The sequence below is a fragment of the Anticarsia gemmatalis genome, chromosome 3, assembly GCF_050436995.1.
Source record: "Anticarsia gemmatalis isolate Benzon Research Colony breed Stoneville strain chromosome 3, ilAntGemm2 primary, whole genome shotgun sequence".
In the NCBI taxonomy this organism is placed as follows: Eukaryota; Metazoa; Arthropoda; class Insecta; order Lepidoptera; family Erebidae; genus Anticarsia; species Anticarsia gemmatalis.
In genome coordinates, this window is record NC_134747.1 from 10,275,894 (window position 1) to 10,302,695 (window position 26,802).

The 26,802-nt window shown below is 34.7% G+C and overlaps 2 non-coding genes across 2 annotated transcripts; both read right to left on the bottom strand.

Moving 5' to 3' along the window:
• Window positions 1-2,333: 2,333 nt before the first annotated feature.
• On the bottom strand, window positions 2,334-2,405 carry TRNAP-AGG (transfer RNA proline (anticodon AGG)). Its single transcript has one exon. It is a non-coding gene; the product is annotated as a tRNA-Pro (tRNA).
• Window positions 2,406-3,134: 729 nt separating this feature from the next.
• On the bottom strand, window positions 3,135-3,206 carry TRNAP-UGG (transfer RNA proline (anticodon UGG)). The gene has a single exon. It is a non-coding gene; the product is annotated as a tRNA-Pro (tRNA).
• Window positions 3,207-26,802: the final 23,596 nt, after the last annotated feature.

A 26,802-nucleotide genomic window follows, 5' to 3' on the forward strand; every position in this document is an offset into this window, starting at 1 on the left:
CTCATTACCTTATATACTTAAAAATGTACAAAGGGCCAAGGCACTAATTATAAAGGCTGGAAATTGCTTATACGTATTATGTCGATAATTTTGCTGCATTTATACCTACTACCAAACTGCTACGAACTAAAATTCTGATAGTAAAAGTTTACTGTAATTCACAAATGAAATACATAATAAACAATAGTTATCTACTCATGGATCTATGACAATATTAATTTATGATTTCCACTAAATTAAAGAACAAACACAATCCAAGCGATTCCTCTGATTTATAGCAATAATAATGTGTACACAAAAACCGCAAACTGCACTGTGCATTGTGAAGCAAGCCAGTAAAAACAGGGAAGCAATTTTAAAAATTCTCTTTGCGAATTTTTTGCCTGTATTTCTGGTAGGTGGTTCGTTTGGTAACAAGGAACAGGCTCGTTTGTATAATTGTGTTTGTGTATGTGGCTGCTGTCACCGGCCCTCCATCTATTCGACCGGTTCGGAGACTGACGTGGACAAATTGACATGTCCTGTCCTTTCCACCGCCTTATTCCAAATTGTATAGACGTTTCGTTCACGTCACGTTAAACATGTTACATATTATGCTCTTTATATTGTGTTGACTTTTGCTGTGAGGTATATTGTCAGGCATTATATTAGGGAAAATGTCGATTGAATGACAATTCAGTATGTGCTCGGGGCTGTCTACAGTTTAATCATTGGATTGTTTGCGAGGTAGTGTGTACACATGCGTCTATTGTTAAGGAATGAAGGAATAGAATTAGACCACATTATGTTATTTCGGCTGCTGTGATAGTCTATTAGTGAGTTTTACGTGATAATTATTTTGGTACGTACACGTATAAGAAACATTAGGCATGCAATTCTTATATTAAACCAACTGGTTACATTCCCAAATTGTGTAATTAAATGTGTTAGCAAAGTACGAGTTTCCTCGTTCATTTTATAAAATGTCCCACCGAGATCTGCTAATGGCTTTCATTAAAATACTTTAGAGATGGACTTTTACATGTTGCTGTGAAACATACCACAGCTCTCACACAGCAGACATTGAAAATTATATTTAAATATTTTTCTAGAGGTGAATCTGTAAACGCTCAGGAAGACTCTATCCGTAGACTTACTTTTGTTCTGTGCTACTGTCTTCATGGTTATGAAAGAAAAATTATCACTACTTTTCGAACTCTAATATCATCCGTTTACCACAGAAATGTGAGAACTATTGTAGAATTATTTAGACTTCTGTGATTGTACCGCACTATAGTATTGTTATAGCAATATTGTTAGAGCACTTGACACGACAGGATCCGATAAGGCGGTCCGGTCGAACCGGCCTTTATTTTGCATAATAAATCAATGTCACAATCCACGATGGCCGTCCATAGCCCAATTTCTGAGATGTCGCCAGTCGCCACTATTGTGTTTGATGTGACATGCTGTCATTGGACAAAATTGAGCTCTAATAAAATTGTGTCGAAATCGGTTCGATCTATCGAGTGATTGACTCATCAACGTCTTGTTATATGTTATTACCGACGCCAAAAATATATCGAGGTTTAAGAAAATGCCAATATTTTTTTAGCTTCTTTCTTACGGGTTTGTTTTTTGGCGGTAGTTAAGGAAATGTTTCTTTTTAGATTTGTGCGTGTGTTGCACGTGTTTCAATGTTTTCCTTGTTTTTGTAGGTATCGGCTATTATATTTAGCTTTTTATTGGAGCTTGACATACTTTTTTAAACATAACGTCAATATTGTATGACGAACATAGATATTATTATAGCAACAATAGTTTGCACAGATGTTAGTAGGTAGCGTCCTTGGTCATTGCTGTATCTCTTGATGCCCGCATACCTACGTAGAGTAGTCTAGGCTTCATCAATTACAAATAAAATATATGTACCTAATAACTATTATTTACGGGTTCAATTCACACACTTTCACGCAGAGTTAACGTGGAATAATATAATGTAATCCAGTAGGTTAACAGGCACTTTATCTAATCCTATCGTGGTTCAATACAGTTTCATTGCTAACACAGAAGTATACGTCAATATCTGCATTGCACCGTCAGCAAAGTGACACACTTGCCTATACCTTCATATAGGAGCCGTATTTCCTCTCCATTGTTTCACACTCTCTTTATAAAAAGGTATTGTGTACATAATGAACCTCGAAACAATTTGCAATTCAATGAGACTCTTGTCTCCTTATTTCTACGGAACAATATTCTTATTCTTGTTGTAATGTATAAACAAGTATTGAGATATTTACATAATTTTGCATGTGTTGTTGAAAAAAGTATTATTTTGTCAAAAAAGATTAGGGCTCGTCCGGGATTTGAACCCGGGACCTCTCGCACCCTAAGCGAAAATCATACCCCTAGACCAACGAGCCGGTGATAGAGACGCCGAATACACATTAAACATTCTAAAGCGTTATAGATGTTATTATATATTGCGTAAACGCACATTGGTAAAAGTGAAAGGTGTTTGACCACATGTCTTTACATTCAGAGACGAATACGTGCTTGTTATCTATACTACAATATCTTCCAAGAAATAGTTTAATACGTATTTAAAATAAAATAAAAAATATCTCGCGTTGATATCTTTAACATCCCTTTCATATAATTATTACCTACTTGTTATAATTAACTAAATAGCACATATAAACTGGCACATTTTAAAACAAAACAACTGAATTTGTAATTCTATCATTAATTTCATTACAGCGTAGCGGTGTATATCAAAAAGTTTTTATCAAATAGTTTCAGTTGAAAATGAAATATGATAAGCATTAATTACAGTCCGGTGTTATCATTTCAGTTCTGAATAAAATTATTAACATTTTAGATCATACGGAAGGTACAAACGTACAAAAGAATATTATCTTTACGAATAAAATATGTACTCTGAATTTACTTAAGTACCTGTATTTAAAATTATTCTTTTCGCTTTACTTTTAGGTGCCTCTTTTAATTAACTACAACTGTATGAAACAGACGATTTATTAAAAAACTAAAATATTCCTATCACCACTACGCAGCAGACACTACGATTACTTTTCATATTCCATTTTGTTCAGAAAATTTATGTACAATACTCAGCAAGAATAAAAATGTTTGGGCTCGTCCGGGATTTGAACCCGGGACCTCTCGCACCCAAAGCGAGAATCATACCCCTAGACCAACGAGCCGCTTGTATGAAGCGTTTGAAATATCAATTCACAATCAACGATATTTGGAACGCGTGTGAGTGAACGTGGTTTTATCAATGTTAAGTGATGACGTCATCACACATAACGGTATCGTGTATAACGCGGCGTGGGACGTGAACCGAATTAGAACATAATATTTATGTTTTTCCTCCTACTTCTTTTAATATATGTTTATTATAAGTGAAATAGCTTCTCGAAGTACCTGTGATAACCACCTAGTACTTATCAAGTTGCTATCAATTATTCCGATTAACTACAGTAACCAAATACGTACCAAAATATATCTTTTATATCGTCTAAAAGTACATTCACATTAAATAACTATCACATTTTTCATTTATTCAACCATCTTGTTTGTTAGAATAGAAAAAGATACGAACTCCCAGTAGAGAAATAAAAATACCCAGTTATATTATTGTGACCGACATACCTGCCTTGCCCATCATGTTCAAATAGGCGTGATCTTGCCCAAAGTTATGAGAGTAATTCGTCATCAACTGCAATATCCCAAGTTGGAAGACGTAACATTTTGTCTGGCATAACCTGTGGCAATTTTACCTCCCGCATTACTTAATATTATATTCGTACTCGTAAAAACAAACAACTTTTTATTACTTCCATACTTCCACCGGGAGATTTACTGCCTTTTCGTTTACAACGATAGCTTAGTAACAGTCTTACACAAGGTATACAATTATCAAGTTGAAATATTGAAATTCATTAGGAATTTTCTTGTTCTGATTGAATGTCTGGATTTCTAAAGACTAGTGTATATGTAAGTATTCTGTCGTAATTGAACCTTGTTTAAGTGACCTATTTGCTTTTATTGTGTGTAGCTCTACAGTAGATTATGATTTGTACTTATTCTATACCCAGACCGTGGAAGATTACGAGTAAAGTAAACCTCACCCCAGGCCGTATACATTACTATTGCTATAAATATATCTCTAATAATAACGTATAAGTTTGAAAGATCATACCGGCTCATAAGCATTGAGCTAGTCCCTCGCTATCAAAAGGTTGTCCTGCAAACCATAAGGGTTCACTCCATTCACTACGAATGGGGCGAGGCTAATCCCTCGTCCAAAAATACTGTATTAACTTGTATTGTACCCACCAATTCTATAATATTATGAACGGAAGTAAGACCCGAAGGATGTTTGATTCGGTCACGTGGCTGTTGAACTCATTTCATATCAAAGATGAACGAAAAATCCATCTTAATACATAAGTACTATCCTATTGTCTACGGTCCAAGAAAATGGAGAAATATTTCCTCATTTCAAATTGAGAACGAAGAAGCTAAAAGTTGTTAAACTATACAGACTATAAATTACTCACAGTATATATTTCACAAGCACAAACTTTAAATAGCAGAGATAAGGTGACCTCATAGCCGTAAAAGTTACATTCGAACTATTTTAAAATAGGAAATATTTTATCTGTAGCGTGAGCGGAAAACGAAATTTTGGCACAACTCCTTTCGATACGTCAAACGACAAGACACATAAAACTAGAGAGGGTCCTATCACTTTATCACTCCATATTTATGACATCACACGCAAAGAATTCGCGATTAGGGTTGTTGCATAAATATGTATACATCTGTCAATCTGTTCACACATTTGTCACAAGAAGAATATGCCGTTTGATATATGTATATTATTTGTTTTGCTGACTCTGATTTGTAGGAATGTTTATATGTAAATCCTTTTCTTTATATACAGTATATGCACGAAATAAGTAAGATTCGTTGTACGCGTGATGAATACGTTAACACATGGGGATGTTGTTTTTTCCTGCATCACGCCCATAAAACACTTACGAAACATTTCACATTATCTAAGTTATCACGATATTTCTTATTGGTTTTATATTCGCCAAACAGACAAAAAACATAGAAACAACACGTAATATATATCAGACTTTTCAGAGTTTTAATGTATGAGCTACCATAGTATATAGGACGTAATAAGGGTAACAAAGATGTTAAGATCAATCGTAAACGTAGAGTCTGTTTTTTCAGATTCATTAAGATCTCAGTTATATTCTGGATTACTCTTTTATGTATAAACTGAAAAAATTAAAATTGACAAATAGTGATAGAGAACGTGGCACTGTGGAGTTAAAAGAAATAAAAAATCCTATCTTTAAATAGCGAATTCGAGGAAAACATTTCGCCAAAGTAAAGTATCGTGTACTTTAAGAATAGCCGTCAGTATCGTTCCGGGCTGGTCGTAAAACATGAGATAGCTCATGTATCGGACGAAGGAGTGCGGGCTTGCAGCGGCCGCGGCCCCACCACCGCACTAAAACGTATCGATGTTCAATTTATTCATGCTGTCTCCCACCGAATCCTGCCAGACGTCGATCTGATTGCCAAGCGCCTACCTATGCATTCCAATATATTTTGAACTATTCCAAATCAATTTTCTGCCGCTTCGAGTATTTCAACTCGATAGATATTTTTCGATGCTGACTCTATATTTGTATCGCCGACGTATGAGATTATTTTTTTGCATACTCAATGAAAAGATATTTCATAAATCACAAACCGCAAGAAGGTACGAGTAACTAAATAAAAAAGAGGAGCCATAATTTTTTTGAAATGAATAAATTTTAACTCGTAAATAACATAATGATAATAACATCGATTTAGTACGTAGTTATCTATAATTCTCTACATAGACCAGCCGTTCATTATTTTTATCTGATTCAGCGTTCACCGCAATATTCCAACATTCTAAAAGAAAAATTCTTCGATCTCAATTACTACAAACTGATCAAATAGTTGGGTGGAAACTTCCAACTCGTTAACCAAAGGCGAGTTAACGAGAATCTTTCTAGAATCCTGTCCAACAATTATTGCGAGGCAGGCTTGGTATTCGCGGTTCTATGTAAATTATGTGAAATATTTGTGATATGAGACGCTCCAAACTTTGGCATCCACTTATAGTTGAGACCGTGCATCTTGGGAACACAGTAAGTACTTAACAAGAGTATATAATTATATATTATCAAGTTTTGGGTAGATAACGCAACTTAAGGGTCTTTGTCGGATAATACAACAATATAGAGGCAACCTAATTATTCTGAATATTTAATAATACAAAATAATATGAACAAGAATAAGAATGTTTAAAAAACAGCACACTTCTTAGTCCTACTCTCTGAATTATTCAATAACACAAGACATATAAACTGCCAGCATTTTGTACCTAACTGTTATTTTATCGTTACTTCTATATTTACTCGCTGAGAAAATACTTATTGTTCCTAGATTTTATTCAAAAAGGATCACGTAAGCACTATACTCGCTATATAATACTACGAATTATCAGGAGAAAACCTTGTTCTGATTGTCTATTAATAACATTGTAATAAATGGATAGTCAGCGCCAACTAATATTACCCAAAGAAAAGAAAAAAGATTATTCGTTCCGCGAGGATTCATATAAAATATGTTATCCGATTGATATGAAATATTTACATGCCATCGGATATTAGATCCACGGAAATTAAGTCCCGATGGAATTCTACGCAATATATTAAAAAAAAGTTCTGCAAATGTGTGACGCGCTTGTGAACACGAGTTCCGCATCGATAACATAACATATTATTCATTTTTAATAACTTTAAATATTACTAATAGTTTGCATAATTTGCGAACATATTTTATGCAGTACTATTCGATCATCATATTTCATTCTCAACACTTTTAAAAGCCCAAACAGCGGTTCCACCTACATTATAATATTTAAATAACCAACGTTGAAAAAATCATACATAATAAGTTTATAAAAATATTACAAGACAAAAGGACGAAAAATATTATTCTATTAAATAATACGGAACGCTGAAAAAAGGGTAAAGAGAAAATGATTATATCTTAACAACATAATAATATGGCGAACAAAACTATTATTCCCGGAGGCAACTTCATGTGATTTCTTTTAGAAAATAATACGAACCATTTTTGTTATTACGAGATGAAATTATAAAAATAGAGTTGTTTGATTTTGTTTCTTGCTTTTTGTCTGTATTGGTTAACATTTAAATTTCAATATGTTACTTGAGGAATGTTAAACTTGCAATAAAATATATTAAAAACCATCCATCGACATGTCGGTATCGGTTCTACGTTGTATAACGTTGTCGAACGAACTTGACCCACTTCATAATCGACTACACTTTTAAACTCTAACATCAAAGATGATTTAAGCACCCTTTAGTCTTGAGCCACAAAGAAAACGATGCCTACTATTATAACAACATCAAATTATTGCTCAACTTTGCTATTAATAATTAATGCTTCGCCTTAATACTAAAGTTTTCGCCTCGTGTTGCCTGGAACACCAAATGTTCTAACTTTGATGGATAAAACAAGGAACATCGAAAATTTGTGCTACTTCAAACTTCCTTAAGGCTTAACCTTGACGGTTGAATAGGTTCTTGTTATAATTCCAAGCGAAGTAGGGAAGTTGCCGTGCGGTGCGCGGAGTGCGTCCGTGATAACATCGGATACCTTGTTGTTTTGTATTTTTATACGATAATCTGCGACGGAAATACAATATTCGCGGTTTGGTTCTATCAAAAACGAATCTATGTTTAATAAAAGAAAGTTACTGATAATAAATTACACCAAAGCTATTGTTTCATCGACGTTATCTAAATTAAAACGCGGACTCTAAAATAACTAAATTTTTGGCAGCCAAATTCAGTATTCGTATGACCAAAATTCATGATATTCGTCGATAAAATCAACGAAAACTCCGAATGACAGTTTGGCATCGTATGATTGATATTGTAGACATATGGGAGATAAGAGGGTTTCAGCTGACTGGGGTCCAAACCTACATCCAACGTACCATTCGATCAAAAGTTTTGCTGAAACCTCATAATATATACCTATTATGGAGTGAAATTTCAACGCACAAATATCTATATTGAATTTTCTCAAAATATAAAAACCTTTTATGATGAGCAGAATTAGTAAGAATATAATTTAATTAATAATTCCCATAAATTATGCAAAGTTCAAGAAAGCCTCTAAAAGCGTGGGACGATGGTAATGAGGCGATAATTAATGAACACCAAGCGTAATCAGGAGCACCATATTTTAGTTCTAAACCCGCGAATAGCACTTAGTCAAACGTTTAAAGCGAGGATGGTCATTATTCAACCCATTTGTCGCAGAGTCGCCGTTTCTAATGGACCGGGAGCTTGTCACAACTCACTTTATTTCCCATAGCACTCTAATTTTACTTCTCAAACGTCTCCATAACAGAATTCTTTGAAACTTTTACGAAGTTTAAAAGTAAAATGAGTGCGATTTTTATAGTAGACGTCATTTTATAGCGATAATAAGAGTGAAGTCCCGCGCCATTACCACAGGCCGGGTGCGGTTAAACCCCAATAAACAGTAATGATCCAATTATTATTTCAAAGGAATTATTTGACAGTATTTCCAATCGGTTGGGTCGATTCAAGCCTGATTATCTGTCCATTGATGGTGTTATGGGTCTGATAAATAATTGAATAGCATAATTGTATGACGATAATGTTTGTTAAACATATAACAGTAAATATTTTATGTGCTCGTTATTATATCGTAAACAGCTTCTTTAAGGGCGATTGGTTGTTACCACTGTATAAAGGGTTTAGTGTTGCTTTATATTATGTACCTAACACGTACTTTTTCATAAATAAATTGCTTCCATTGGTTTTATCCCCAAACAAAGGGAGTAAAACTAAAACAGTAACTCACTTTACGATAAAAGCTGCTGCATATTTTCTTACGCAAACTCGGGGGTGTGATGAGATTATCCAGCAAGCCCGCGCGTCCAATACCTCCCAATATTACATTACGCAAGAAAAGTTTTAAGTAGCAATTGGAGGTGCTTAAGGTGACTTACGGAGTGAATTATTCAAGTGAATTTTCTAAACTCAAAGCTCGCATGACGTAATCCGTGGAAAGCCATTATATCTGTCGGGAAATCTCATTTCCGGTTGGAGAAAAACGGACTCGCTGTCGGGCGGGCGCGAGCGGTTCGGAAGTGGGTCGCGACTTGAGCCGAGGACACTTCGCCGATGGCTCTGAAAGACGCGGTGCACGGGAAAACAGAGCGAAACAAGCTTTGCTTGTGGTTGTTGAACATTTAGAAATTGCATCCGAATACCTTTGCAGAATAAATTACTGTAGAGCCCTGATACCATTGCCTCATACCTATTTAATAGACAGTTCAATTCTTGTTGAAATGAAATCTATGAAATAATGATTTAAAAAAATAGTAAGTTATAAAAACAACATATGCATTTTAGAACTTTGTTTATCCCGAATTATGTGAGATCTTAGAATGAGCTCTTTTTACCTGTACATCTTTTGAGCGATATGATTTAATTAATATAGCTTAGAACCAATTGGGACGTTAGCGGAACTGTGCTTAATCATTGTCCTTTTTATTTCCTGAAGAATATTCTTTACATACATACAAACCCTTACATCATTAACATTCAGCGATGATGTTAATGCCTATTTCGATAACATCACCATTGATATGAGCAATTCGCGGAAGCGCGTCCATTATTATCGATAGTGTTATGTAATTAGTAAGCTTATTGTTCAAGACTAATGATGGAAGTGACATGCGATGCATTACAAAGCGGTAACTTGAGATATATAAACAAATCAAATCAATGCATCTAAACTTACATAGAAGGATAATTATAACGGGCACCGTATACTATACTTTTCGTTTAATGAAAAGGAAACCCATCACGAAAAGGTTCGCTTTCCGTATCTCAATATATATTATTAATAAATTGTTTTTTTCCAAAAGACTAACTATCAAAACCACACCAGACATATCACATTGAATCCCTTAATCCTCATGGATCATCCATGCTATATGCTACATAAGACAACAGTTCACATTAGATCTACAGTACCATGACAGTATACCTACAAAAGCTCAAACCATATGACTCATTAAACGATATAAGCCAAAACCATATCATAAATTTCTTCGTAACTCGTGTTTACTGTTCCAAAAAATATGCACATTAACTGAAACAAGTATGTAATTACATAAAATTAAGGAAATATACTTCAACTTCTACGTTTTTTGATCACGGAATACATTTTTTCTAATAACAGGTATTTGCTTGTTTAAGTTTTCAACCATTGAATTATGTCATTATGGTGCATTACATAAATACACGGGTATGTAGTATTATTAGAAAAACGCAATGTTTCATGTCACTCCAAGACTTAAATACTTGCTTGTTCGAATGAGAGTGAAAATATAAGAACTGCGACAAAAACTTGTGAGCAATTTTGTATTAAAAGTTTAACTATGCACTGCATACGGCATGACGTAATATTGTACATTATGATGTAAATCTATGCGGGCACTGAGCAACCATATTTTGTCGAATGTCCACAAGAAATAATGTTATTTAATAAAGTACAAGTTTAACTAAAATCAAACAACTATTGATAAATTTGTTTGAAGTATTTATTTTCCGATTATCTTTGTGATATCCGTGATCATTATTTCCTCAACTCCGTAAGAAGAACAATAAATTGGCAAACGCTGAAATAATTTTTGCCTCTAATTAGCTCAGATCAAAAAAGCAATCTACACAATTTTACAAAAAAAAAAATTTAACATTGTCACATATAATAAATATTCTTTTTATCAATTACAGCTATAAAACAGTGATAAGCAATGTTGAACATTTACAAAATATTTCCCTCGAGAAATTTCTTAACGTTGCTAGCTGTCGAGATAAGGTTCTAGACAAGAGAATTATCAATGGCTCTCTATAAATAACTGCTGGGTCTCGAGGTGACGCCTTCGTACTGCAGACGCGATTACGTAAATTCTTTTACAGGCTAATTTCGTTCAATTTAAGTGTCTTTATTTGCCTAAATATACAATAACTTATCTTTTATTTGGGAGCGATTGAAAGAGCGATGAATCTAAATATGATTTTAGAGATAAATCCACAACCTAGAAATTACCACAAAAGTCTACTATCTGAACTCTCTATCAAAAAGCTACCTTTATCTCCTTTTTTGTACTTCTTAGATGTACTATTTTAAGATATAAAGAAAGTAAGAATAGAAAGTATAAACCATTTTTTGAGTTACATGCTTTTCTATTTGTTTTTAATAATATTAAATGGCTACAACAACAACAAAAGCAATCTGTGACAGAAGCGGTATCGCTTAAGCAAATATTTTAATTACATTTCGAGTACCATTAATGGATTGAATATCAAAAGAGATACCTAAGTGGTCTCAAACGTCTGTACAAATTACGTTTGTTGGGAAATTGCCTTCTATATTCGCCTTTCATCTATCGAGATTACGTAAAATTTGATCTCAATGCTTTGAATCCAAGAAACTAAAGAATTTCGACGCTATTATACCCGCGTAAGAAATAGTACAGTATAATTGAGGATTTCGTTTAATTAACTAAAAGAATTTGGCCAACTTGTAACGATTTTAATTAAGAAATAATAAATCTGAAATGTGAGGAATCTTGTTGTTTTAATTATTAGTCGTTGGGATTGTAATTATATTACTTTTTGTGCTTAAAAAGTTGTGAAGTATACTTTGTCGGTATATGCCGCGGTGTTCGTCGGTTCGACCAAATAACATCGATCGTGTATTCATGTTAACAAGTTTGCTCGGGCGCGATGCGGCGCTCAAACGACGTGGTCATGTAAATTTTCTCATATGCGACTGAAATAAGATCGCATGGTGTCACCGCACAATGAATCGAAATTATAACCGAATTCTATCCGTATTGACGCGCAGGAGCACCGTATATGCATAGGTATATATGCTTTCTATTGTATCTAGTGTTAAAAGGGTTGAATTTAGGCCGTAACAGCGGGCTAGATTTTTGTTTATTGCACTAATACACTTTCTAGGACTAGGTCGCCAATATAATAATGCATAAAAACGATCACAAACTATACTGTACCTAATTGTATTACTATTCCATCCGCCTACAGAATTGCCTCTAAATGGTGAAAAGTTATCCGACATAAACAAACATCCAATCTTTTGAGCCGAGCAAATCTAAGATTATTTATCGGTGAAATTGTCGTGTATTTCCGTCTTGATATGAGATCTAAGCAATCTCCTTGTACAATACAAACGTACACAAGCGCAAGGCCGCGTCAGAGATGTGGCGCATCAATCCGTCGTCGGATCACCTCTGACAAGTACTGATGCCGCCTGTCGTCTTATAAACATTTTGTCTCCATTTACCCCGACCTTTATTTACAAGCTTACCTTTCAAGAATTCCTCGCGTCTCTCCATTAAGTACCGTTAGATCAGGGAGTAAGGATGTTATGAAATGTTTACGTATTTATAAGTACTAGTGGTCGCCCGGTAGTCGAAATTCGACTTTAATTAATTTAATATTAAAATGTATGACATTCAGTAAGACCTCAGTTAACATACAAGATGGAATTCCATGTCAATGTCAGTGCTCTATGTATACAAATATGCCTTTTGAACATCCAATCTTGTATAATTCATGTAACACTACTTTTGACCTCAATCATATCATCAAAGTTTAAGGCCACTCAGCTATTGAATCCTTTGAATTTTTTATCCCAATATTAAAATCGTTTAGTCGGGGGAAATCTTTGAAGCGTGCGTGGGTGAGTAATAAAAAAATATTATATGAATAAGTCAAAAACAGCCTGAGGAGTATCGAGGATGATTCTAATAAAAACTAAAACTTAAACTTAACTTTATCGAGTTTATACAAGTTAAAGTATTTTTTCAGACATATTCACTGTTTCTCTCAATAGTGAACCAGTCTAACCCGACTGAGTGCTCATCTAGACAGGTCCGTCGAGACATTATACTAGTCTAGCCAGACACTATGTGTACCAACCTACCAGTAGCCCTACCATGAGTTGGCGTAGTTAAAAACTAGAGTAGTTAACGTGAGAACGCAACTACAACAGTGGGCTCAAATAGGGAAAGAATGAACGACAAAGCCAATCTACATTCACTGTTGTTTAATTTAACTACACGTTATTAAATATGGCGACCCATGGTAGCAATTTTGGTACCTTAACTATCCGCTAGAGGCGCTGTTCGAGTTTTACGAGAACTACAGTGTCTCCGGGAGACTATAGTTACCAACTCATGGTAGCGCTACTGTACATCAGCACATCACCCCAGTCAGTCCTTCAAAGACCTATTATATAATCTTCCAAAGCAAGAAAAACACAATAATAGAATACTTATAAATAAACCACACAATTTCAATATAAACACAGTAGACATGGTTATAAAAAGAGCGTCCCTAAAATCGTAATAACTTCAAAAGGTACAAAAATAAGTAAATAATAAGAAGGCTTATCTGTCTACGGAGATACGGATTTTCTTGTAATATTATATTCATTTTTGGTAGATTACGTATTAATAACAAGGGCCGCAATAAAAACTAATTATGTAGGGGCGCTCACCCGGCTTATGTATAGATATTATTCTTGCGCCGCTTATCTGGGTGTAACCTCCCGGGTCACCAGTAATTACCGCTGTAGACACAGATAATTGCCTGGAGATTCGTACTGCTTTTCCAATTTTTGTGTCAATTTTCCTCGTTTGGGAACATTTGCAACACCCCCGCCTTGGCTGATAGCCGCGGTGCGGAACGCCGCCGCGCCGCTTAGATCGTACGTCGTATTGTATTCGACGTCATCTCATTATTTCTAAGACCTTTGTTCGTTTCACTGAAATATTGCTGAGAGTGTTGTGTTTACTTGTGTTTAGGGTTAACAACAATGCTTAGAAATAGATCTCATAAATAATTTAGAAGACACTACTTTTTCTCTGAGAAATAAGTCCTTAAACAAAAAATTAAAAGTGATAACTTTAGATAACTATTTATTTATTTACTTTGCTAAAATAGGCCGTGTTCTCCCTCTGGACCTAGCCTTAACGAACAATATCCTTATGCTCTTATAAATAATTTAGTATGCTGAATAAAATTTTTTTCCTGTTCTTCTTTATATTAAATATGTTTATTTATTAGAAGGTAAACTTCGCACGTGCGGGTAGACTGTTCCCCTCTCGTCGTCACGACGTAGACAAGACATCCAATCCCAAGCACGTAAAATGAAATCCCGTTAACATTTTCTAGAACAAAGAATATGTTTAACAGAATTTGTTATTAGCTAAACTGAACAAAGGAGTAAACACAGAAATCCTATTGTCTTACTTAGTCTTAAATTCGTTCTAAATACGTCATTCAGATAGGCCACTATCTAATCAATAATAAAAGTCGTTTTTCAGATCCAAACAATCCGTATGTTTCCTATTCCACGCCAAACAAACTCAAATAAAAAACATCGCACAAACAATCAATTTCCCGTATACAAACCTATTAGTGTACTTAGAAAAACCGCTTTCGAAAGCTAGTAAGAGAAACGGTAAGTCAGTGTGAAACGTGTGAAGCACGCGATTTTACAAAGCCGTTGAACGTTAAGTTTCTAGCTTTCGTCGACAAATGAACAGTGTAGCTCGCTGAGGCAGCGAGACGTGTTCAATTCATCAGTGAGAGACTCAGCAATACTTCCCGGTCGCAATTTTTCCGATGACGAACACTTTCGCAGAACATCACAGCGATCGCTGACTCAGGGGTGGTTATTACGTGTCGTCAACCTTCATCAAACGTAGGTAAAAGAACAGTTTATTCCACTAAATAAGTGTCGTTCACCCCCTATTTTTCTTTATCTAGGTATTGAGTTAAGAAATACTCGTAGGATTTTCTATGCTTTATTACATTAAAGAATGTCTTCTATTATGTTGGAATAAAAAAGTATATCAAAATTCTTTTGTAAAAATAAGTTTGAAATAAAACAATTAACACAGTTCATCAGTTAGGTTGTAAGAAAAACGACCAATTGATTTATTACATTTCGATAAAAGATTTTTCTTGAGAAAGTGATTTATTTATAAGAAATAAAAAATGCTAAGCTATTATTGGCTTCTTTTAAAGTCAGTTTTATAGACCGGCAACTTAGTAGAAAGCCCGCGCGCGATTTATGTAGATCTTATCTAAGAATTTTTTGTACCTCCAAAATCAAGTAGCTGTATTTAATATTGTATATTATAACGTATAACGTATTGTATAATATTGTATATATCACGAACCTTGCTTACAAGGCTCTCTTCTAAGTTGTCGGATTATAGTGATTAAGTAACACATAGAGTTACATTCTGATTTATATTCTTATGTATGTACATAACTTGTATTCATAATTGTCTACACAAGTATTAAGCAAGTCGGATATCGTTCATTTATTTCTTCTATTGATGTCAGGCTCAAACAATATGGCACGGGACAATTAATTCGGCATGAGCAATAAGCGAATCGTCTAACTAGCGACTAGCGACTAGTGACTAGTGACTAGTGAGAGTTGTCCGCTTTGTGATCGCTTTCTGTACATTTAACTGTAGTTTGAATAGGCCTCTCCGTAGACGCGATATTTCACTCCACTGAACACAGATCCGTTTCCAATAAATGGGATTTACTGTGTCACTGAATGAAATACAATGATACACTTTGTGGAGATGCTTCTAACGTTTTATATGCCTATTAATACCTATTGATAAATGCTCTACCGCTCTACTAGTCGCGGATCTCGCTGTTGCTCTATTAGAAACTCACGTTTGCTTTATTTGGCCCAATCTGAACGTCGCTTTCGTACCTAAAAAAATGTCGTATTTATTGATCAGTCTGGTAGGGATTTTTAAATGTTTAATGCCGTTTATAACTTAATTAATGACTTTTATAAAAGGTAACCGATCCTCTAGCAATACTGGCATCTAGTACGAAAAGTTTTCGCGCTACAAGTTAGCTAATTCATTTTTCACTTAGAAATATTGTAAATATACGTCACGTATAAATAGAAGTCACGTGCACTAAGAACTTTTAACTTTATTTCTTCAAAATAAAATAAACGTAGAGGGAAAAACGTTCATTTGAGAAAAAAAATACCTGAGCGTGGAATTTGCTGTAACCTTTGGAGCATAATAAAACACGAAGGTTCGATACCATAGCCTGAATGATGTCATGTCCACTCATTAACCTATTTAGCACACCCATGGAAACTAGCATTATTTTTATACTTCTGGTAGTACATAGCTACAGAACTTAGCAGTTTTTGGTGTAAGTAATTGCGATTTCATATAGGCTTGTAAAAATAATTATATTAGTTGTAGTAGTTTCTTTAGCACTTTTGTATTTAAAAGACACGTACCTATTCCATTTGAATCTTTTGTTCCATAAGAATTTAATTACGTATATTACAAAGTAATAAATTTTTTAACCAATAACTGTCCGACTGCTGGGCAAGGGCCTCCTCCCGGGCGAAGAAAGAGGTATTAGGCGTTGAGGTGGGGGACTTGACCATCAAGAGATGTATAAAACAATTTTTTGGCATTCAAGGTTTCGTCTCGATATTTCCTTCGCCGTTAGTGCAAGTGACAAACATAATGTCGAAAAGTCATTGATTTTACCTCGGGTTCGAACCATCGACCACTTTCGTGGGAGGTGCCAACTTATACCACTCGGCTGTCTGTATATTATAATACGATACCTTTATTCAAACCTGACAACTGTTTGAACAAAAAGCACACGTTGATGATCGCCCACATAACGGCTCAAATATTATGAACTGATAGAGCTTCAAGTCCGATATTAATATTCCCAGAATAATTTCAATCTCCGCGTAAAATATATCTGGTATTTTTGAATTTAAATTCTCACACAGGGTTTGAGTGAATATATTCGTATTCACATATTATAAAATATTCGAATTGAAAAATATCTGTACACGACAAAGTAATGCGTTTGCATCTTTCGGGATCACAAACATTCGCCATATTTTTAGCTAAATGAGGAAAAGTAGGAAACAAAATAATTTTATAAATCATTTCGTTCTTTTAGCTGTCTTGCTTCGGAGAAATAAGTCAGCACAACTCTTAATTAAATCGCAAAATAGTTAAACCTAACCAAAACTTTGAAGACCGTAGCCTAGATTGGATAATTACACATGAGATTGTTCCTTTATTTCGCTAACAAGTAAACAGGAAAAACTGTCCTACCATTAGAATAATATCGCCGTTGTTCATAATGTTCCTTATATTCTGGATTTGTACGATATTCAGTGAACGCACTTAAGCAGTAATTATTATCATTAATTCGTACGAGGCAACGGCCTATTATTATATGTATATATTCATGTAATAAATTCTCATTCTGCTTCTGACGATGCTAACACGTAATATTCCGGTTAATATTAATGACGAACATTTCACTCGGTTAACCTTGACTTACCTACAATGTCAATGTGAAATATGTGAATAACTAATGGCTGTACCATTTTATGCCTTTGTCGTCAAGTTACTGTCTACTCTAACTTTTGACGAAATAACTTCTTCGTGTATTTTTTTTACTAGCTGAAAAAAATAACAACTCCCATAGAAAAGGATGGTTTTCCAAAAACACTGAAACACGTGTTCATTAATTTCAAACAAAAATTCCAAAGATGAAGTTTCATGCTCCTAACTCCGAAAATGACGAACTCCCATATAAACTTTCATCCTAGGAGTGGATTGCTAAAAAATCCTTTCCTGGAGAATACGTCATAAAAGGCACCCCTTGTCCAAATTTCATGTTTCTAACATCTATAGTTTAGGCTGTGCGATGATTATCAGTCAGTCAGAACAAGTAATTATATGTACTTATAGATAGATTACTTTAGGCATTAGCCTCCAGCCTCATATGATGGTAGGTAAAATATATCGATACAAAACGATATCGAAAGTTGGTAAAAGCGCAACTGAAATTACAATTTGTATGACATAAGTGTTACGACCACGGCACCACGATGACACCGCTTGTCGCGGGTACGTTTCCGAACAAATATTTGTATGACACACTTATACATCGTAGGGTAGGGGGTGGACTCTGTATATAATTAGTCTGTTTGTATACTGTTAACTGTGACAGAAAAATACCAAAAACATACTGCTCTGTTATTTGAAGGTAGTACTTTAAACGAGGAAAATTTTCCACATAATTCTCCATCAATATTCTGTGTGTGACGCAAAATAAAAAATATCTACCCACAACATAGGTAATTGCCAGTTTGTTCATAAAAGTGCGGAGTTAGCTCTGCCTGTTCGGTATACTGATACTGCTAATATGTTCTTTTGTTGTGTTAAACAGCCGATTATTTCACTTGGCCTATTACACTATTGTATTGGTAAAACAGACGTAAACAATTTTAATTAGTTATATTATTCAAGGAAGAAAATCCACTGGGATCTTAGAAGGAAAATTTTGGCACAGGCGAAACAGCAATTAACCCAGCCGCATTCAGCTGTATCTTGATACTACGAATATACCCCACATAATATGTATATGTACATATGTGTTTCCACAACATAGTCCGATGTAAACACCCATTATATCGTATATCATACACCGTGGTCTTATAATATCTCCCGCCTTTATGGGGTATGCAAAGGGAACCGTTTATCTCAGATCCTTCGTAACATGTTCCGGTAAAAATATTATATCTAATCTTTTATCTCATGTACCACTCTTTCCTGAAAGACCATTTACCTGCAGCTCTGAGAGATTAATAAAGATATATTTAAAGAGTTATTATGGGTTCCTTTTCCCACTGAAATGAGATAGAGATTGTATTAAAAGCGTAGCGACTTTCGTCTATGTTAAAGTCTTCTATGGTACATTATTTTTTATGAAAAAGGCTATAAATAGCAAGTAGATCCACGCCACTTTCGTTTTATTACTAAATATTTGGGCGGCTTCAACTCCAGCGATACACTTAGCTAAACAGTAAAACACGTGAAAGCAAAAGTAGAAAAGCCTTCGCAAAATCTTATTGATAAGTTTTATTCCGTGTCGAGAAGTTTGTAGCGAAGGCAACTAACATGCTCGAATTTTCCAATACATTTTGCCGACAGAAGTTGTTATAGAACTTCGGAAAAATGTAATTGCTTGATATCTTTTTCTTTCTTTTATTAATGTTTTGTAGACATTTCCCAAGTTGAAGTTAGTTAGTAACTTAGAATATACGAGACAACATTATTTCCGAAATATTCTTCTTAATACTTCTTAAAGATAAAATGTAGAACTAATTTCCCAGTATTATCATTTCAATGGATCATAATAACTGTAGTAGTGCTATCGCAGAACCGTCCTTATCTCACAGGAAGCGTCCGTGATATCCTAGCGAGATTATTCCTGGTGAGCGCGCCGCACGCCTAACAGATATCTGTCGTTGCATTTAAGTTAAAGTAAGTCTGTTAAATATACAGATATTTTGGAGAATTAAATTATCTAAATCAATTTATCTTCAAGTTATTTTCGTACTCAGTCTTCACTTCCTATACCATCAACACAACCTTTGACGCTTTTCTTTTCATTCATGCATGAGATTTGTTTACGGTTTTCCAACATGCAGACCAAGTTACGGGAGCTAGTCATTGTAAATAAATTACCCATTTATTGAGTCAATTCCAATATCGCAATCTGAACTAATTGTGCCCTCCACAGTGTATAACAATAATAATTAAGATTGTCATCTCTGATCAGGATTCGCTCTGTGTTTAGTATTTATTTACACCGCGCACCTCTATTACGTAGAACCTTAATTGGAAATTCACTTGGAAACCTAACAATTCTGCTTAATTGGAGTTAAACGTGTCTATTAATTTTACGAAAACGATTAAATTCATGGTTATTTATTGTACGAGAACAATTCTCTACGGTTTCTTAATGCTATTGTTATAATTTCTACGTTCGTTAGTGTTAAAGAATACGTACAGTCGTACACTGAACAATGCGAGGAGAAGAGCTACTAGAGTAATTTAATATACCGATGTTATACAGGCTTTAGAGAACAACAGAGTTAATTGGAGTTCAGGAAGTAAATCATTTAACATTCGTTTTCATGCGAATAACATCTTTAGTTGAGGATAATTGTGTTATTGTTCAACTACCTGTATAAATTGTTTTGTAGTAAAGTCTGGTTATTTGTAGTCTTTCTAGTTTTCTTGTTGGCTGATAGGTTATGCTCAAAATTTCTAGAGAAACGGTTTTTTTTTCTATAATTCTCAGTTCTTGAGCCATTAAAGAAGTCTTCCTTTTCTCGAATATAAGTTATAAGAAATGTGATTTCAAGTAGAACAATTGTTTCCGTTTATCTGTTTCATCTGAATTATCTACTCTTTTGGACATTTAGTTAAAGTTGAAACTTAGCCAATTACACCGAGGCGTATAATTCAAATTGGAAGGAGGGTGAAAAGGACAATTTCTTGCTAAATACTTTTTTATCACAGCTTTTTATACAAGCAGCCTTGTTTAAAGCTTATCTGACGTTTTCTTATTACTTCTGAGAAAATACGTTAAACGAAACTATATTCTATTTAACAAACATTGACTGAGAAGGTAACCGTTATTTATAGAGCTATTGACTAAATTCCATAAAACGTAGTGAAGCCTATGAATCTAAGCGTAACCTTAGCCTCTTATTTTGTTCAAATATTGGTAATATTATACATTCAACACGATAAACGTAAAACAGCTACTTTCCAAATCCTATAATCATGATGTTTATTCAGTGTTAAAGATTTGTTCAGCACATCTCATTTCCCCTAAACGTTAGTCGCTCTAAGATTTAATGGAATTTACAAAGTTTCCTTCGCACAATAAATCTATTCAGCCATTCACATAGATATCCACTTCCACTTGGATTGTTTTAGTTTTGATTGTGTGAACGAAAACTTTGCACAAATTAGTTAACGCATGAAAACTTTTACGAATTAAACAACAATGGGTACCTGGCTTCAGCAAAAAGGTCAGAGCTATTGTTAGCCAGTCTAAATGTGTTCAATTTACCGTTGTTTAACGCGCTCTCGATAATTTTGTTCAATTCCTTGATATATAACCCTCTAAATAGCTTCCAACTCGACCAGATCGCTTAAAAGGTAAAAGTTTGCTTAAAGCCGATCTTATTATACTGAACACGTTCGTGTACCACGTATCTCAAAACGTGCATATCCATAAATCTCCTGTAATAAAAATATTAGGTATTGGGTTCCGATTGCTATTTGCCGTAATTGCACGTGCGATAAAACAAGCAATAACTTAAAAAGCGGAATAAATGAAATTCGATCGTGGTGCGATCCACATCAAACGGATTAAAAGGATCCACACACGGACAGTTTTACGGTTATTTAAACAGGATTTATTTGAGTAGGAGCGGAATTTAAACAGATTAGCGTTGAACCCGCGACCCACGCTGTTTTACTTATCTAACTATCCATGCTGTTTTTCAGTAAGGATTAACTAGTGCTTAAGCTCGTTAATTTGTCTGCAAAAATTAGGGCTGTGAGAAGAGTAAGACTTTACTGCGCTGTGTATGTATTCTGCTATAAAAAGAAAATTAACTCATTAGCCTACATTTCCGTTGCTTTAAGTCGTTAGCTGGGAAGGGAAATAGTCGTGCAACTAGATATTTTGCAAATTTAAAAGCTTGGTTACATTCTCAAGGAAATGTTGATGTTTTCGTAAATAGCATTAAATGCATGACATATTTTCCTAGCGCGTGGCGTGTAAGTTTAGAAGCATCGCTTACAAACTTGTCAGGGTGTCAAAACGTTGTAGAAGGTTAGTATAATACAGGTAACAATAGAGAAACAGCACGCGATGGCAACGTGTTGGCGGCGTGACGTGTGACGTGAGGTGCCGCCGCGGGACTCAAGACATACATTTTATGGTTTAGGCGCATTAGGGCTAATTCTCATTATGGCAACCGACTCGCTAATGGACTACTTCTCATTATGGCCACTTCTCATTTTGGCTACTTCTGAATACGGCTACTTCTCATTAGGGCTACTTCTCACTTGGGCTACTTCTCAATAGGGCAACTTCTCACTTGGGCTACTTCTCGTTAGGGCTACTTTTGTTTATTGAAATAAATACTGTCTTTAACAATTATTACCAGGAGGTACCAAATTTTCTAGTAAAGGCACAATACTGCCATCCATCTTATACGTCCACAATAATATAAGTTGTCACGTAATGCAAATAGATGGCGCTGGATAAACAAAATGTTGTTGTACCTCCTGTGGTACCTCCCTAGTTTTCGTCTTGATTTTATTGAAATTAAAGTAAATAAAAGAAGTAACACCTAGTAATGTTTACATATCCTTTAACTATTGATTTGTGTATGTTATAAATAAATGTTAGTTTCAAACCAGACTAAAGTAATTACAAGAAGTAATACTTATAACATTATATACTTACCTATTACATTGGTTCAATTAATGTTGATTTATTCTTATAATAATGTCATTAATCTCTTATGAATGTATAAACATGTTTATATGTAGGTACATAAAGACAGTATTTATTTCAATAAACAAAAGTAGCCCTAACGAGAAGTTGCCCTATTGAGAAGTAGCCCAAGTGAGAAGTAGCCCTAATGAGAAGTAGCCGTATTCAGAAGTAGCCAAAATGAGAAGTGGCCATAATGAGAAGTAGTCCATTAGCGAGTCGGTTGCCATAATGAGAATTAGCCCTAATGCGCCTAAACCCATTTTATATGAGCGTGTTACAAACGCATACAGCGACGTCACAACGACTATGTATTTCATCTTTTAGCATCCAACACATACATTCAGGAAGTCACTTGCTAGACATACAATGCGAGATTTGTTCCACCTGATATTTGTGCAAATTTTATTTCCATAAATACGTAGGTAGATTACCAAAATAGCGCTATCCTTTATATGTCGACACAAACGTATACAGTACGTAGAGCTCCGAACTAGTTTACTTTACGCACCTACGTTCTGTAAATATATGGAGATCATGCACACATTTATCCGTTATAACTTTACTCGGTGGGCGATGAGCGTGAAAACTAGCGGAGCGTGTGAACGGGCGGCGGTTCATTGGCGCTCGTCAGCTCGTACACCGAACACAAATTATTATTGGAGCATCCATTGCGTCGCGATCACCCCCGTCCAGACATACCTTTGTTCCTCTTATAGACCACTATTAATATAATCTCTATTGTTAAGGATAACGGAAAAGCCATAATACGTTTCCGTTGATCAGATCAATCCATTGCAATCCTGTCCCGGCATTATCTATTTGTTCTTCGACTTTTACTCAGCACACTAACGATGTAACACCGATATTAAATTGAATAGAACATTAGTCGTAATGGCTGAGTGTTTAGTTTTATAACACGCCATAATACTCGTGCGACCGAGCCCTCGTGACACTGGCCATTATAATTAACCGGGTCGACAAAACCGATACATATCGCTCGTACAAAATACACGTATTAATGGGATTACCTGATACTGATTGAGGTACTCATGCGTGCGAAATAACGTTCATTTAGATGAAAACAATTTCAAATTGATATTAGGAGTGCCGTATTAATGTGTACGAACTTTCACATTTACGCTCGGATTAAAAAGTAAAAGAGTTCACGTTAATTTATTTACTTAGGACGTAGAGGATACACGATTAGAAATAATTACTTTTAATTTGTATTTCTGTTTTGATATTTTGTAGAACACAATTTATAAAATAAATCTTGTATAATTTGCTTGTCGATGAGGTTAATTAGTTTTCTTTACAAGGTTTATATTTTGTCGCGAGAACTTGTTACAATCGACCGTTGATTACTACGATTGTGTGTTCTACTGAATTCGAGATGTTTACTTTGTATAGCTTTCTTCTTATTTTGAGACATTTTACTATAATAGAAGATAGCTGGTTATAATTGAGCAATAGTGTACATATATGGTGCAATAAAAACGGCAGTCGGAGCCAACAGATGGAGTCGGTGTCGTGATCGTTAGAGGTTCCAACTCGAAGTCTGTTACAATAATAGCGAAGCGCAGCGGAACAATAACGTTCCTAATCACACTAAGTTCGCTCATTACCCTGTCTCCGCCTCAGTTCCATTCAACTTGATATATAGCCGCCACTATTGTTCCTTATTAAACCTTATTAGGCAACGTTGGTTTCGCATAAGCTTATAACCATTTATCTTGCCGGATTCTTGTAATGGATACTTGTGGGACCTAAATCTTTTTTTGTTTCACTTAGAACAATGATAAATTCCTTTTCAAAACCAATTCAACGACCTTTTTTACTGCCAAATAGCGAAAAAAAGAGTGCTTTTCTCGGATTCAGTTATTGTTACGTTCACAAGTTAATGCCCAAATATAGACAAATCCTTTTGTATACCTACTGTGTTGAATTGTGTGCACTAAGTAATAGTCGACTTCCCAGGTCATGAATAGCGTATAGAAAAATATTCGGAAATGCAATATTCAAATGTTATACGGTGTTTATCTTGCTTGTTTGCTGAGTAAATTACTACGGCGCACAGTTTTAAATTAAAATTTTCTTCCGTGAATGCTATAAGCGTAGAGTGCAGTTTTCTGTAATCATTCCGTGGAGCCCAACAAGCCGCGCACTATTAAAAAGGCAACCGTTTTATTTGAAATTCAGTATTTTCTCACTGAATAAGTTATGAAAAAAACTTGTTTTTGAAACACTTTTGCGCAATATATTTTTCATACAAAAAACGGTAACATTACATACTTGATATAATATAAATTGTGTAGGTTTGTGACAGGATGTGTGGGTGGATAGACAGCCGCAGGATACTAAATGTGACGTAAAAGATGGTACGTCCACATTTCAGTGATGTTTTTTAATAGAAAAAAACACTATCTATCTACATTATGAAAACTAAAAGACGAGCGATTAGGTTTAATTTGTCGCAGAGTATAAATTGCAGAAGCGTCCGTGAGTAAAGAGGCCGAAACTCCGTCCTTGCGCCATTGGAAAAAGCGAAACTTAAAGTGGGTCAGCTATCCACTATCTTGCAAAAGTGTCACAAGTCAAATGAGGGAAGAAAAGTGACCGCAGAAATATGGCTTCTTACAACCACTTTTTCTGGCCTCACTTCAAAAAGCTGTTACAGAGATAGAACGACTCATCGTATGTTAGCTAGTTCAATTCTCTTAAGAGACAAATATTATATGACTTTTCCTTCATCTTTTCAACTTATCAGTTGGTTCAATGGATAGAAACATATGTGTTTATTAAGTTCAAGCCATTTATTGACCTAACATTTAACAAATATGTTTTAATTAAGTTTTTACTCAACTCTTCGTCTCTTCGACTGTAGACTACATATACTTAAATAGATGGTTCAACCATAATTATAATAAAATAAAATGTAAAACAATGTCATAGGCAATGATTTATTGAAATAAGCGCAAAGCTCGTTATTACTTCATTAACGGTACTGATCGATAGCTTAAATTGTTCGAACCAGGGAGATATAAGTTCGAGCCAATAAAACTTGTGATCGGTCGGTGGACCGACGCCCGCAGAGCCATTTCCATATTAATTGCACCCATAATATTCATGCAAACTTTCTACTCGGAGATATTATGGGAAATTACGTAATAGATGGCGACAGTTAAGTGCTTTTAGCCTTTGAGATTTTTTCTGTGTCGCAGTAAATCACGTAGCCTTTTCAGCTCTTTAACTTTATGAGCAAAGTGTACGTTTTCAAGATAGTTTACGTGCAGTGTTCGTACTCAGACGGCTTACTCTACGTTTCAAGTCCTGTATAAGTTTAAATATAAATTTACCATTTTCGTGCTTATAATTTATTTAAAGAATATGACGAGCGAATATACAATATATTAAAAGAGATAATAAGGTTGATTAATTGAACAATTGCGTCATTAAACGCTCACGAACTCAATTTTAGCTGGTTTTATTTTTTAAAACAGATTTTGTTATAATAATATGTTCATACGTTGTATATATTAAATTTTTCCATTTGGTTCATTCCATAAATTTTTCCCCGATTTTAATAAGGTAATGCCAGGAACTAGAGCGGCAGCGTCGGAAAAATATTTTACTATTATCCTATGGATACTTTCTTTCTCAAACGTTTAGAAGCTAAAGTATCACACACAGACACAGAGCGGTCAAACTTATAACATCCTTTATTTTCGTCGGGAGTTACAAAACAAACACCTCTATTACATATTTGGCAATCTACTGCATGCAATATCTATTTGCTAGCTATTTCATTACAACTGTAACATAAAACATATTTCAGTGTATTATTCCATACATTTCAAAGCTCGGTACAAAGCTATTTATTCATATGAATGAGCAGCACCTAAATTACGTAAAATGGCGGCACCTTTCTGACTGTTTGTTATTACCACTTAAAATTCAGCTTCCATTACTAAGGAAAAACATTAAAACAATAAACGCTACAGAGAACAGTTTAAAACGAAACCAATCCATTACGGTTTGCCTTTTCAAATATTTATTCATGTTTTAATACGAAAACGTGCCTACTACAAAATTTAACTTTCAATTATGAAAATTTGAATGCTGTACGCACACATTAAAAATGGTTGTAAAGCAATCG